The sequence below is a fragment of the Trachypithecus francoisi genome, unplaced genomic scaffold (genome assembly GCF_009764315.1).
Source record: "Trachypithecus francoisi isolate TF-2019V2 unplaced genomic scaffold, Tfra_2.0 Lachesis_group13, whole genome shotgun sequence".
NCBI classification, from domain to species: domain Eukaryota; kingdom Metazoa; phylum Chordata; class Mammalia; order Primates; family Cercopithecidae; genus Trachypithecus; species Trachypithecus francoisi.
The window spans coordinates 34920553-34932982 of NW_022681458.1; the positions used below are offsets into that span (position 1 = coordinate 34920553).

Genomic DNA, 12430 nt, shown 5'->3' on the forward strand with positions numbered 1-12430 from the left:
ATTTTTTAAAAGAGGTCCCATAAGTGTCTACCATTGACCAAACATATCCAGATATATTTTGAAAAGTGACATGTTCCCAATAATAAAATAAAAAATATTAACTTTGGAACACAAAGCACTTTACATACTATGACCCACTGAATCTCATACATGACCTCCTAAAGTTCTGGCGCAGTGACTGTGATGGCCCATCTAACCCACCATCAAACACTGCAGGTCTCTGGGTTCCTGGAACTGCAGCTGTAAAAGACTATAAGGCTGAATTGTGCCTCTGGTAAGGTTGAGAACAAAAATGCTGTCAAACCCAAAATTAGCTTCATAAGAAACTTCCCGAGGCTTAGGTACACGTTAGCTTTAATGAAAAATACTGTCAATTCTTTTATCACCTATCTATATCAATACACTATTAAGCAGAAGCATGTTTTTTATTCCTCCGCATTGTTGTGGGCAAAGTGCTGCTCCTTAGCCAGGATCACTGATTAAGAAAAAATTCCAACACATGGGCTCAAGAGAGCCAGTGACACCACGGTATAATCAAAGAATAACTATTAAGCACCTACTCAGTGCAGAGTTCCATGGTAGAAACTTTAAGGGATAGAGACAAATATGAGACAAGTTTTCTTGCCCTCAAAAAAATTTTAAATGAAATTGAGAAATTAAAGCCAAAGAATGAGGTGCTGCCTAAGAAACGCCTCAGCAAAAATAATAAATGCTAATGAGTTCAACTGCAAAGTTCAGTTTTAGCTAGAGTGGTCAGGGATGCCACTGTAAATATGATTTTTTAACCAGATACTGGAAAATGGGTGGGATTTACTCACTCAAAGGTTGGGAAATGATATTCCAATTAACAAACAAGCAAAGGTACAAAAGCAAGAAAATACAAGGTACATTTGGAGACAGTAAATTAACAAATCCAGCTGAATCTAAGGTTTCATTTGAGAATTTAAGGGGCAATAAAGCAGGGAAAGTAGATTGGATTTTGACATGGTAGTATTCAAATGCAGACTAAAGAATTTAGACTGTACCTTTAGGCACTGTGGAAGATTTTTCTGGAAAGAGGTATATTTGAGAGTGCTTTAAGAAAATTCTGGAAAAATGATTCTCTCCTACTCAAAACAGCTTTCCAAAGGGTAAGGGACATAACTATTAACTACTCAGCACCATTTCCTAAAATACTGGAGAATTAGTCAATTCCCAAAATCTCCAAGTTAAGAGTCAGTATCCCTTAAAGCATAGTCATGTATGCTTACAAAACAAGAAAATACACATTTAATTTTTCTTTAAAAAATGATTTTTATTGATTTTTATTACACAAGTAAAACATTTATAATAGTACAATTATAAAAATAAAGAGCATAAAAATCAGCCATAATCTACCCACCATTAACGTGTCGTATTCTTCTTTGTTCTAAACATATTTTTACAAAAATGGGATGGTACAGTACATTCTATTCTATAGCCACCCTCTCTCACTGAACCACATATAATGAGTACCTTTATATATCATTATAAAATAGAAGAAAATCAAGTAAAATAAATAGAATGTTTAATGATTGCATAGTATTCTGTCAGCGTAGATAAAAGCCCTGTCAAGACAAGAACCAGTAATTGGTGGGTTAACGTCTTAAAGTCAATCAGTAAGATAATTTTTTAAATCTACACATAACCTTAATATTTAACTTAAAACTTCTAAATTTATACATGTTTAAGACCAAATTGGGCTTTTTTTTGTTTCATTGGTATTTTTAGTATGGGGGTTGTTGCTTTTTTTTCTTTTTTGACAGATTAGCTAGAGTTTCGAGACATGTCTTTTCATAAACTACATCATAATTCACCCCTGAGTTTCCATTTTTGTTCCTCTAAAGCAGAACAAAAATCTGAAGGCAGTTTCAAATCTGAGAGCAGAATTATGATCAATGTTAAACATTTTTCCCCAATCTTTCAGTTATCATACCCAGTTCTTTTGCAAATATAACCTTTTTATGAATCCAAAGCATTCTATTTATTTTTCATAAAAATAACAATGCTATTTTTAAAAAATGACTATGTTCACCTTCTTATTTCATTCATTTATGTAACATTTAAAATTGCATAAACCTATCCCAGGCAGTGAACAGAGATTTCTGAGCTACCCAGATGACTTAGGTAGAAATGTCTTAAAATAAAAATAAAACAGCATTTTGGTTTTTTTTTTTTTTAAGAAATATTTCTTGCACACCTGAGATCTGCACCAGCTGCAGAGGTAAACATCGATAAAAATATTTCTGAAATGAGTTTGCAGTTGTGGTGTGTGTATTTCTCAAACTGAGTGTGGCAGTGTGGTAAGAACCAACAAAACCCACAATCCTCATAAAACATATTTTTCAACTGCCTGACAAAAGAGACATCAACTTAATAAAAAATAGTAATAAGGAAAGACAATAGAAAGGCATTTGGTTTTATGAATAAGACAATCTGAATTTTCTGTCCAGTAGTAGGGAAGCAATTGAGGGGCAATGACAAAACAATGGCCAAATGACATAAAAAGACCACACTAATTCAGTGTCAGTTCCTCCACACAACACTACTAATTTTCAGTTTGTCCCTTTTTTGGATTATCCACGCTATGCTGGCTTTCCTCTGGTGACAAGCATTATCCTAGACACCTCTATTCAGTCTTAATAAAATAATAACAGCTAATACTTAGTACTGAATCTGAGCCAGGCGCTCTGTCAACAGCTTCCTGTGCATTATCTCATCTAAATAACAAACAGCTTTATAAGGTAGCTGCCATGATTAATTCCCATTTAACAAATCAGGGAACTGAGGTTGAGAGAAAAGAGGTATCTCATTGCAGGTCTCACACCAATAACCAGCGTAACTGAGATGTGATCACTGGTCAATTTGAGTAGTTTATGCTTTAACCTTTTAACGACTTTGACACTTCCTCTCTGTATTTTTAGGAATACTACTTGCTTTAATATTAGGTGAAAACAAATAATCAGAACTCTTATTTGCTGCAATCAACAACGCTATTCCAAAGAAAAAATAAAACTAATGTTTATTTTAATTGCATCATTGCTCGGCTGAGTGCTGACAGTACCTTGGATTAGCGACTTTCAAGATTATTTAACATGACACACAGGAACCAATACATTTTTAATTACAACCGAGCACACACTCACAGGCACACACGCACAGTTAAAACATTTTTCACAAAACAATACTCTCATTACATGTAATGCATTCTGATTTTTTAATGCAATCTTTTAAAAAAAAAATTGCATGCTAGTCATGACCCACTAAATTAATTTCACAATTCACGAACCGGCTGAAAAAACTCAGTTTGAAAAAACACTGCCTCCAATTATTATGCAGAGTAAACAATATTTTATAGAAACCAGTTCTTACCCTGAATTCAGCTTATTTCTATCCAAATCACTGGCCACTGCAGTGATACTTTATCAACTCTCTAACGAGTTGCTTTCTTGCCTTCTAGGCTTTGGGTTCAAACGATAGAGAAAAGGTCTTCCATGTATTAAGTGAAAAAAGCAAATAAACACCCCTTATGTAACACACGTTTGTGTATTAATTAATGAGAAGGGAAAGATACCCCCCCAAATTGTTAGCAGATTCTCTCGAGGATGAGATCGCTACAGGCTGCCTCCGTCGTCCCTCCCCCTCCCCACACGTAGCATATTGCTGTAAAAAAGAAAAACAAAAACAAGCTATTTCCTTTAGGTGGGGGTGGGGTTTTGGTCCCTTGAGAACCAGTATCTTGTTATGCATTTTTTCCACGAGCTACCAAGAATCATCGCGTGGGATAATCGCAGGAGCTGGTAAGGGCCTCCTTAGCAGCAAGTAAAAACGATGGCGTAACATGACCACATTTACACAACTGTTGCACGGCGGTAGTAAAAGGATCACTAACACAAAAATCAAACGTTTCCAAATAAACTATAATCGCCCGAGGCTGGGAAAGGCCTAGGTCTGGGGCCAACTGGACCCAACGCAGGGCGCTGGGGAAAGGGGGTGTGTGGACAGGTGGCTCGGAATCTCGGCCCCACAGGTGCCCAGGGGCAAGACTCCGCGGGTTCCCGGCCCTCAATCCGACCTCGCAGGCCGCCCCCTCCCCGAGCCCAGGCCCGAGGCCTCGTCCGCCGGCCACTCTGACCCAGGGCCCCGGACAGAAGCGCAGTGCAGCCCCACCTCCTCCCCTCCCCTCGCCCCGCCACCTCGATCCCGGCCCGGAGCCGCCGACACCTCTCACGCAGCAGGGGCAGAAAGGGACGCGGGGTTGGGGGAAGCCGAGGACCTGCGAGGCGGCCGCGGGAGCCCAGCGAGTGGTCCTGGCGTCCCTTAGGAAGAAGGCGCCCCGGGCGCCCGGAGAGCAGGCCCCGCCCGCGGGCGTCGCCCCGGCCGCGCCCCGCCCCCGCCGCGGCACTCACCTCCGCGGAGGCCTCCCGGATTCCTTCCGGGCCGCGGTGGAGACCGAGGACCGCGCCGGGCGGTCTCCCTTCTTATTCCGGTTCCGTGGCGGCGCCCGAACCCCACACAGTCCAAGCGCCGCAGCCCCGCTGCCCGCGGAGCCAGAAATAGGCGCCTTCGGCCCCTGCGATCCGCAGGGGAGAAGCGGGGCGGGAGCGCGTCTCGCAGGACGCGGGCCCCGAGACGCGACTCCACTCACGCAGGCATCCAAGGCAACGTGGCGTTGCAACCCTGATGGAGGTTTGACGTCAGGGAAGGTGCGAAAACTGGACCCCTTCTGACGCAGGAGCAGCGGGACCGCCCCCTGCCCGCCCACCCACTCACTCACTCACTCACTCACTCTCTCTCCCACCCGGGCTGAGGAGCCCCTTCCTCCCCTCCAGGAGCTCTTAAAGCGGACACTTCCTCCCTGGTCAGGGCCCCACTCCAGAGCTTGGAAATCTATCACGTTCCAACGAAAATGACTAGACTCATAAGCGCAGTTAGGACGCGAAGTAGAAACCAAGGTTTTAGCGTTTGAGGGTCCAAATAAAAACTGCTTGCCAATTCAAAGCAACATATGAATGTAAAAAAGAAAACGGGGCTAAGAGAGCTAGTCGTTTTCTGTTTCCACGCCTATTTCATAGTGAGGTGCATCTCACAAAAGCTGGTGTTCAATGAGCGCTTGCTGTGCTAGGCGTTAAGGTTTCTATACATTACTGCATTTCATTTCAGAGTAACTCTGAATGAATCCTATTGTTGTCCCCCCTTTGACAAATGAGAAAACTGAGGCTTAAGGAAGTTAGGTATTCAAAGATCTATCCTGCACATTAAAGGATTACGAATATTAACAAACATTAGGTCATGCAATTATATTCACTGCGCTACACATTACGAATATAGTTGTGAGCAAAAACAGTTTAATTGTAACGGAGATCACAAACCTAAATGAATCACACTACTGAATATGAAATTATAATCTGCGATAAGAAGTTTCTGAAACACCTAAACCAATTTTACTAAAATGAAGAGAGGCCCTGTTGCAAAGCTTATGTCTAATGTAAAAATAATCTTAAAATGAGCTACTTTGCTGTTTGGCTGTAGCTATAATTGTCGTTACCCTTTTTAATAAGCTTGTGATTTTGTCCCTTTAAAAAACAAACAAACACACACAAAACAAAACTTGCCTGTTGCTTTTGCATCCATTGTTTTCATTCTTTCTGTATTTCTCAGCTCCTCCTTCCCCCACTACATCTTTCTTTCACTTTAAACTTGGGCTCCTGCAACTGTTCGATTTATAACCTCCCTTAGATTTAACATACCAAAAAGTACGGATTTCTTTTAAGGCAAGTTTTTTCCACATCCTAACTTTGGAATTATAGGACACCCACTTTACATTGATCCAACCACCATGACATTATGTATTTCACAGATGTTAAGCCACATTTTTCCCCACAGTTTAACATCTGTGAAATCAAGATGCATCTTACAAACTCTCGTTGACCAGGTGGCAGTACAGACCTGGTTGTCATTACCTCCACATATTACAACGTGGATGTTGCTGTGCAGGTTGTTCTCATTTCAACTGAGATAAGTGCATTGTTTAATAAAACACATAACCCTAGGAGGAAGGGAATTAACAGACAAAAGTCACTCAAACTTGGAGAGAGATTTTCCTAGAGAAACAAGGAAGATTTTCCTGGAGAAGATTTTCCTAGGACCAAAAAGAGATTTCCCCAGCATTTAGAAAAGAAAGAGATGGGGCTGGCTAAGAACTAGTAGTCTTCTGGAAGCCCTGGGTTACTCACCAAGTACATTCATTCTTGATGGATTTGGGGAACCTATAATATGAACAGTTATCGGGAGGCTGAGGCAGGAGAATGGCGTAAACCCGGGAGGCGGAGAAAAAAAAAAAATGAACAGTTAAATACTAAGACTACTTGCACCTCCCGAAAATGAAATAACTTGGATATTATTCTTGATAGCCTGGTTAGTCAATTACAACCCCTACAGATTTTATTCAATAACACCATTGAAGAAGGAAAACAAGTCTTGAATGTTTTGCGTGAAAACACGCAATTGACATATTCAGGTAAGATCAAGAAGGTGCCAGCATAAAAACTTGCAGAATAAGATCAGCCGCTTGGAAGAAAATGCTGCATACACATACAATATAATGCAGCATTCTTACTTTCTCTCTCTCTTTTTTTTTTTTTTTTTTGAGACAGGGTCTCCTTCTGTTCACCTAGGCTGGAGTTCAGTGGCACAAACACGGCTCACTGCAGCCTCGATCTCCCAAGTTCAAGCGATCCTCTTGCCTTAGTCTCCCAAGTCGCTGGGACCACAGGCGTGTGCCACCATGCACACACGGTTAATTTCTTTATTGTTTGTAGAGATGGGGTTCTCACTTTGTTGCCCAGGCTGGTCTCAAACTCCTGGCATCAAGGGATCCTCCCACCTTCACCTCCCAAAGTGCTGAAATTACAGATATGAGCCACTGTGCCTGGCTGGGGCACTCTTAAGGTTAGATGCATCACCAACACCTTTGGTGGAAAACTACAGCCATGGACAACTGATTCAAAAAGTGATTCATAAAAGTTGAGCTCTGGGCCCGACACAGTGGCTCATGCCTGTAATCCCAGCACTTTGGGAGCCCGAGGTGGGTGGATCACCTGAGGTCAGGAGTTTGAGACCAGCCTGGCCAACATGGCAAAACTCCATCTCTACTAAAACACACACACACACACAAAAGTTAGCCAGGCATGGTGGCGCGTGCCTGTAATCCCAGCTACTGGGGAGGCTGAGGCAGGAGAATCACTTGAACTTGGGAGGCGGAGGTTGCAGTGAGCTGAGATCACGCCACTGCACTCCAGCCTGGGTGACAGAGTGAGACTTCGTCTCAAAAAAAAAAAATTAAAAAAATAAATAAAAGTTGAGTTCCGAATATGAATAAGTTTCTGAAATACCTAAACCAATTTTACAAGATCAATGCATAATAAATGTGTCAAGGTCTGAGAGTGCTCTGAGTATGAAATAAAAATAGGCCAGGTACAGTGGCTGGCAATGTAGTCCCAGCAATTTGGGAGGCTAAGGCGGGAGGATCGCTTGATCCCAGGAGTTCAAGACCAACTTGGGAAACAGCAAGACCCCGTCTCTACAAAAAATACAAAAAAATCAGCCGGGTATGGTGGCGCATGCCTGTAGTCCCAGCTACTCAGGAGGCTAAAGCGGGAGAATCACCTGAGCCTGGGATGTAGAGGCTGCAGCGAGCCGTGATCACACCACTGCATTCCAGCCTGGACAACAGTGTGAAACCCTGTCTCAAAGAGGAAAAAAAAAGAAGAAGAAAAACACTAAATTACAAGAAATTGTTGTGTTTAGTTGGCAAAATTTTTCTTCCAACATGATACTATCATAAAACATCAAAGGGAGTGCCTTTCTGCATCAGATCAGCAGTCGGCACAAATCAGATTTCTGTCTACTGGCCATGGGCACGTTTTGTGGGAGAGCTTAGTTATCTATAAGGTTAAGCTCCAAAAGTTGTCATTTCCCCCTCAATTCTTTACTAACCCGTTACAGATCTAAACACATTACACATCTAAACATAGTTAAAGGACCTTAGAGATCAGGGTTGGGTTTGTATGTACTCCATTCCCTCCCCCAACATATTTGGTCCAGGGAGAAAAAAGTGCTGGGCGTATGTTATTTCACATTCTTCCTTCTTCTAAGGAACACCAAAACCGGCTCTTTTGTGTCTAGAAAGCACTCCAATAATGCCTACATTTTGTAAGCCATTTAAGCTAATATTAGGCTAATGTCTTAAGGAAAGACTATTGGGAAAAAACAAGATCTCATAGCTGGGTCATAAAAGAATTTAGATTTCATCAATTTAGAGTGTGGGCTATTTCTTTTCCCAAATTCTATTACTGTGTGCTTCATTCTACCTGTTCAGTCAGGTGAGGTCATTATAAAGCTTTTACCCCTAAGCCTGGCATGTTAGCTCTTTAAAAAGTAAAACGTTTTCTTTAAGCATAAAGGGATTCATGCACATGACCCATCCAAATCATTATTTTAAAATAATTGTGGGCCAGGTGCAGTGGCTCATGCCTGTAATCCCAGCACTTTGGGAGGCCGAGGCAGGTGGATCATTTGAGCTCAGGAGTTTGAGACCAGCCTGACCAACATGGTGAAACCCCATGTCTTCTAAAAATAAAAATTTGGCTGGGAATGGTGGCTTAAGCCTGCATCTCAGCTACTCAGGAGGCTGAGGCAGGAGAATCGTTTGAACTCAGGAGATGGAGGTTGCAGGCAACTGAGATCACGCCACTGCACTCCAGCCTGAGAGAAAGAGTGAAGACTCCGTCTCAAAAATAAATAAATAATAAAATCCAATTAAAGTAATGTGAATGGTCAGAAAATATCTCCATTCGTCATGTTGATTCCTCCCTGTAAGGTAGAGGGAAAGATGGTAGTGTTAAATGTCCTCATCTTCCCAGTTGTTGGAACAAAAATGTTGACGCAAAAAATGCAGGCCGGGCACAGCGGCTCACGCCTGTAATCCCAGTACTTTGAGAGGCCGAGACGGGTGGATCCGGAGGTCAAGAGATCAAGACCATCCTGGCCAACAATGGTGAAACCCCCTGTCTACTAAAAATGCAAGTGTGGTAGCGTGTGCCTATAGTCTCAGCTATTCGGTAGCTTGAGGCAGGAGAATCACTTAAACCTGGGAAGTGGAGGTTGCAGTGAGCCAAGATGGTGCCACTGCACTCCAGCCTGAAGACAGAGCGAGAATCCGTCTCAAGAAAAGAAAAAAAAAAAAAAAAAAAAACACGCAGGGTGGGTGCAGAGGCTCATGACTATAGTCCCAGTTACTCAGGAGGCTGAGGTGGGAGGACTGCTTAAGCCTGGGAGATCAAGGCTACAGTGATCTGAGGTTGCACCACTGCACTCCAACCTAGGCAATGGAGTGAGACTATCAAAAAAAAAAGGAAAGAAAGAAAAAAGAAAGAGAGAGGGAAAGGGAGGGGAGGGCCAGGGAGGGGAGGAAAGGGGATGGCGTGGTAGCTCATGCCTGCAATCCCAGCACTTCGGGAGGCTGAGGCAGGCGGATCATTTGAGGTCAGGAGTTTGGGACCAGCCTGACCAACATAGTGAAACTGCATCTCTACTAAAAAATACTAAAAAATTAGCCAGGCATGGTGGCACGCGCCTGTAATCCCAGCTACTTGGGAGGCTGAGGCAGGAGAATCGCTTGAACCCGGGAGGTGGAGGCGGAGGCTGCAGTGAGCCAAGATCGCGCCACTGCACTCCAGCCTGGGCGACAGAGCAAGATTCCGTCAAGGAAAAAAAGAAAAGAATAGAAAAGAACACAAAACAAAAGAAAAGAAAGAAGGAGCGGGGAGGGAAGGGAGGGAGGGAGGGAGGGAGGAAGGAAGGAAGGAAGGAAAGAAAAGAAAGAAAGAGAAAGAAAGTTAAAGTATATGGCTTTAAGTTGCAGAAATATACAACAGACAATTGCGGAATGGCAGTATAATTAAGTGTGGGGAGAAGACTACAAGGGGAAATCGTGCAAATGAGTTATTAATAACTCCTCGTCTGTCATGCAGGAATTTAATATATAATGTAATGTCTACAGTCAGCAAATCACTAAATAGCAATATAAGCCTTTTTAAATGTAAACATACAGATGATCCACCTAGGACAAAATAAATTTTTTTTAATAGAGACCGAGTCCCACTCTGTCACCAGGCTGGAATGCAGTGGCATGTAATTCACTGCAGCCTACAACCTGGGCTCAAGCGATCCTCCTGCCTTAGACTCCTGAGTAGTTGGGACTTCAGGTGCAAACCACCGCATCAGGCCAATTTTTTTTTTTTTTTCTTTAGAGATGGGGTCTTGCTATATGGCTATATGGTCTCAAACTCGTGGCCTCAAAGGATCCTCCCACCTCGGCCTCCCAAAGTGCTGGGATTACAGGTATGAGCCACAGCATGCCCAGTTCAAAGTAAATTTTTAAAAATAGTTGCTTTTGCTTATCAGGAGTAGATGTGGGCAAAGGAGTTGCAGGGGCAAGACACTATAAGAATAAAATCATGATAACATTTCCCCCCACATGAATTTAAAATTAGGCATAGTGTGATTTTAACTTCTCAGTTATAGTCTTTACATTGTATTCTTCCTTCATTCTAGTCTTTTCCACTTCATACTTTATGGAAACATTTGTAATACACCTCCTTCATACAGTCATAGTTGAGGTGTTTGTTTCCAATAATTCTCTACCAATTCTTGCCATATTCTACTCCTTTCTCTTTTTTCTTCGTCTATTGCTCCTCTTTCTTTTTTACCCACCCATTTTTTTCTCCTCCTTTCTCTTTTCTCACTAGTAGAAACACAATTGGTAGCCCTCAAAGAGTGCTTTTAATGTCTGGTGATAATTGGGGCTGAAAATGCTACAAACGTCCCACTTGTTTCTTTAATTCAAAAATTATCCAAAGCTTATGTCCTCTAGAGATTTAACTTTAAAGAAAGAATTACTATTGCTTTTTAGACAATGAGGTCATCAACATGAAAGCTATATTATTGGCCCAGTGCAGTAGCTCACACCTGTAATCCCAGCACTTTGGGAGGCTGAGGCGGGCGGATCACCTGAGGTCGGGAGTTCAAGACCAGCCTGACCAACATGGAGAAACCCCGTCTCTACTAAAAATACAAAATTAGCCGGGCGTGGTGGCGCATGCCTGTAATCCCAGCTACTTGGAGGCTGAGGTAGGAAAATCGTTTGAACCTGGGAGGCGGAGGTTCCAGTGAGCGGAGATCGCACCATTGCACTCCAGCCTGGGCAACAAGAGCAAAACTCTGTCTCAAAAAAAAAAGAAAGAAAGAAAGAAAAGAAAACTATATTATTGAGCTGTTCTATTTAAACTCCGACATTTTCACCAGTTAACTGGCAACAATAAAGCAATTTATATTCAAATAGAATAACTCTATAAGGAAGAATTTAGAGGCTGTGAATTCCACAGATCCTATTTTTTAAAATTAATTGGTAGCATTCAAATATTATGATATGGTAAGGGCTCCATAAAATTTTGTAATGCTAGAGCACTACAAGACCAATTGGATTAACTATATGTTCTTATTTTCTGTATTATTGATGCAATTAGGGCCTTTGGGACCTGGGGAACCACCTTTCTAGGGTTTAACTAATTCCCAGAGATAACAAACAGCTTGCCTGCCAGCATGCCTTTGCTATGCAAACCAACCAATCACCTGTGCACCACCCCCAGCCATCTCCTTTTATCAGAACTCTACAGCCTGGGACACTATCCCCTGTCCTATTTACTATAGCGCCAGGTACTAGACTACCCACCCTATAACCCAGCATTTGCTGAAACCATGCAAACTATCCAATCCTAAATTTGCACCACTCGCTTACTTTGTTTTGCCCATTCTTTCCTGAAAATTTCATAATAAAGGCTCTGCCAGCAGTTCCCCTCTCTCTACACTTGCTCACCCCAATCTGTCACTTCCCTGTGTGGCCCTGTGTAGTATGCCTGCCTTCCGTGTCTTGGGAACTGTGGGTATAATAAAAAATGTGCCAGGTGCGGTGGCTCACGCCTGTAATCCCACCACTTTGGGAGGCCGAGGCGGGCAGATCATGAGGTCAGGAGTTCGAGACCAGCCTAGCCAACATGGCAAAAGCCGGTCTCTACTGAAACTAAAAAATTAGCCGGGAGTGGTGGCACGCGCCTGTAATCCCAGCTACTCGGGAGGCTGAGGCGGGGTGAATTGCTTGAATCCTGGAAGCAGAGAGTGCAGGGAGCTTAGATCACACCACTGCACTCCAGCTTGGATGACAGAGCGAGACTCCGTCTCAAAAAAAAAAAAGAAAAGAAAAAACAATATTCCTTCCTGGCGATCATTTGCGCATCTGGTGTGTGTGCCTTACTACACCTGCTCAAAAACAAGGCTAGGGTATATTTTTAGA

At 42.6% G+C, this 12430-nt stretch overlaps 1 protein-coding gene across 8 annotated transcripts in view; it reads right to left on the minus strand.

Moving 5' to 3' along the window:
- ZDBF2 (zinc finger DBF-type containing 2) overlaps positions 1-4728 on the minus strand; it is a 44622-nt gene extending 39894 nt beyond the window's left edge. For 3 of the 8 annotated variants that reach the window (XM_033230563.1, XM_033230558.1, XM_033230567.1), the window contains exon 1: positions 4295-4356. The gene's annotated coding sequence lies outside the window, so the exon portion shown is untranslated. Of the gene's footprint in view, positions 1-4214; positions 4365-4427 lie in introns of those variants that run through there. The other 5 variants (XM_033230562.1, XM_033230559.1, XM_033230561.1 and 2 more) reach the window with 3 other exon arrangements.
- Between the last annotated feature and the right edge of the window lie 7702 nt (positions 4729-12430).